The sequence below is a fragment of the Acyrthosiphon pisum genome, chromosome A1 (assembly GCF_005508785.2).
Source record: "Acyrthosiphon pisum isolate AL4f chromosome A1, pea_aphid_22Mar2018_4r6ur, whole genome shotgun sequence".
Taxonomy (NCBI): domain Eukaryota; kingdom Metazoa; phylum Arthropoda; class Insecta; order Hemiptera; family Aphididae; genus Acyrthosiphon; species Acyrthosiphon pisum.
The window spans coordinates 5,880,451-5,884,141 of NC_042494.1; positions in this window are offsets into that span (position 1 = coordinate 5,880,451).

The window sequence follows — 3,691 nt, forward strand, 5'->3', positions numbered from 1 at the left end:
TCATGTATCTACGGACATTTGTTTTAAAGTTAACCTAACCTAACAAAAACCAAAATCAATTTTCTCGAAAACAGATTTTGCGTAAAAATTTCCCGTTTTTCATTCATTTTTCTTTTGTTTTTCACGGTGCTTTTGAAAAACTATTGGAAATTTCAAATTTTGATCTCCCGAATGCACCAACTAGATTCACGTTTCCATCAAACAAGATACTGTTGAAGAAAATCGAAGCAGTTTTACTGCCCCAAACCGTGGTGACAGACACAAAAATAAAAAAAAAAATAAAAAAACACACATCGTTGTAAAATCAATATATTCATCAATCCACTCAGAATCTAAAATATATGATGTACATTACTATGCAAACTTATACCATAGAAACAAATAAAAAATTATAATATTTATTCAACTTATATGATAAAATAAATAATAACAATATAAAATATCCAGACTGACAAACCGTCTCCGCTCATGAATCGTTTTTCTTATACAATGATATTATATCATTGAATTCAAATTTAATACAACCATCATACAATGACCCACTTGTAATCTACTGTACAGCAGAATGACATCCACTTACCTGCTTTTTTTTTATTTTTGTTTATTTTTAGTGTTGGTATAGGTGCTTATTTTTCCACCCGAACCTTACGTGGCGCCCCGGAGCGAGTACTGGTCGACGCACGGTCATCTGGGCGGCCGCGTGATCGCCGAGGGCACCATGCCCAAGCGGACGAAACGGTGTCAGCGGATAAACCCGACGCGTATATTTTAAAGGTGACACACGAATAGTGCTATTCTGCAATGACACGCGTAGTATGTTATAAAATTAATATTGTACCTTTTACACAATATCATAATATATACAATTCTTACGATTTTACAGCCACAGCGCAGTGACGTCCAAACTATATTTATTTTGACTTAAATATATTATTGTTATCGAATTATGTCTGGGGGTAAAAAAAATGTGTATATCGAAAAAAAATCAACGTTTTTTTTATGTGCGTGGGGCTAGACACTGTAAATTTGTACCATAGCTTCCTTATAAGTATTATAATAATATGGTATTTTGAAAAGTATGAATTTAGGAGCTAATATATAAATAATATACATATATATATATATATATATATTATATAAATAAATAAGGCTGCATCCGAATTGCGTGCCAAAAAAAAAGCAATTTTGGTCGACAACCGTTAGGTTACAAACTGAATTTGTGTGCGTAAAACTTTGAAAATCAGAAATAAAAAAAATTTTTAAAATTGTTTTTCGGACTATCTTTGTTATTCGAATGTCAATAATAATATGTTTAACCCTTCGTATCCAAACATTTTCAAAGTTTTGAAAAATGTACAAATTAACGTTTGAAAACTGCCAGTATAATTTATATTTTTTTTTTGTTTTTTTTCTATATATTAGGTATAATTTTATTAAAATAATTCAATATTTTTGACTGTTTTTTTTTCGATGTCACTAAATTAGGCACCGCACCACACATCGTATAAGTGAGCTAACCCCTTATAATGTAATATTAGCTGGGAATAAAAACAAAGTACGACGTGTATGCTATGATGGCGGGCCCGAAGCACCGCCGTACTATTAAAAAATAAATAATGAGATTTACTAGATATATTATATGGAGTGATAGGCGCCCACTAACTAACGTACATAAAAGACAACATTCACCAAAATAAATAAACAATAGAAAATATAGTAAATAATAAAATATACACGCAATATTATAATGACGATATTGTTTGATAATATTCTTATATCACGGTCTGTCATGATATGATACGTACAATTCCAACACGATGCTCTAAACGAATTTTTTTTTTTGAAATAGGTACCTCTGGTACCTACTATAAAAATGTTTTTCCATATGCTATTCATCTATCTTTTTTCATAATTTTTTAATTTTTTTTCCTTGTTTTTCAAATTAATAAATGTACCACTCTGCTTGTTTTTTTTTCCAAATTCTTGGGCCCCGGGAAATACGAAGTTTATGAATATGATCTATTTCCGTTGACGCAAATTAACTACTCCCGACGACCGCGTGATGCGTATACAGGTACACGTTTCGCTTTTTACCTACTTCCCTGCAAAAAGCACAACATATTTACCCACACCAAATATTGTATCTATTCGATTTAAATAAATTCACGACATTGTCCTACAATGTCTATATACTTATTTGTATATACTAGATACCTACTAATACTTAGTCAGAGGTGAATTTATCTTTTGTACGGCTAAATGTTAATGGCTGTCCACCAGATTTTAATGGAAACCTATAATGATAATTTAAATGAATTACGAACCAACATTAATAAAACAAAAATAAAAACATTGTTTAAAACATTATTCTGTGCTTCTTCAATAATGCATACGCTTTCTGACAAGGGCATGTTTTGGGTTCCAATTGTTTTATCGTATTTATCAAAAAAATAAAAATTCGAGGCAATCCGAGTAAAATTATTTTTGTAATTAAAATATTCGAACAAATTGTTAGCTTTATTAATAGCAATGCTAATTTCTAGATTTGAAATTATTTGTTCCATTTTTTCTAGTTATAATATAAAATAAATTAATAGTTTTTTATATAATATGTAACGATATGGGTTATACTATAGTGCAGAGCTATTCGAATCGCGGCTCCAAAGGGGCGTCAAATCACTGGAAACCAAAATCAATACGTAGGTTATAACGTATAATTAATATAAATATTATTTAAAATCATTAAAGCTATATTATGAAAACGATAGTGAAACACATCACACGACTGCTTGAAGTCTTATTTCTAGTATTAAAGTCACTGTTATTGTCATCCAAGTTGGCCATATTGTATATTATGTATTGTTTTAATTTTTTTAATAATAATTTGGTAGCCGTAAAAGTATTATGAACACGCAAAGGAGCTGCGAGATGAAAATGTTTGAATACCTCTGCTTTACGTTGGTCGTACGAGTACGGTTCCAACGGCCTCGAGTAATCGTTATATTTGTAAATATACATTTATCAGAAGTGGAAAGGTGTACCAGCACAATAAAAAAAAAATAGAATAAAATATCTATATAGCTAAGACTTATCGGCATACCTGGAAGATAGTTACGATCGTCGTGGCGCGTTTAAAACCGTGCCAAACGTTTCAAAGGAGACGGCGATAACTTATTATTACTGTGAGAAAAAAAACGACCCATGGCCGACGCCGGCTGATGTTTTTTTCTTCTCATACAAGCGATAAACAACATGTTTTATTGCATTATACGGTAAGTTTTATTATTATTATGCACCCTCATAATGGATTTCATTTACGCACGAAGATAATAAACTGTAGTTGACATTGAAACACGCCGCAACAGCTGGTTATAAGCCATAGAAATTCGGGTATAGGCAGACCCTACGTACAATATTTAAAAGCGGTACTTCAGTCGAAGACCGGCTGTAATAATTGTGTGCATTTCTATACAGAGTGATTTCATAAGCATGCTCGCCACATTTTTATCTTTAATATTGTCATTTGTATTATAAATATAATATAATTTATTATAATATTCCAAAAAATCAGAATTCGATTATATGCATAATAGGTACGTTAATTATATAATCTGTAATTATGGGTGAACAAGCCTAAATGTCCACCCTGTATAATGGACACAACAATATATGCTGGCTACAGATTATATAA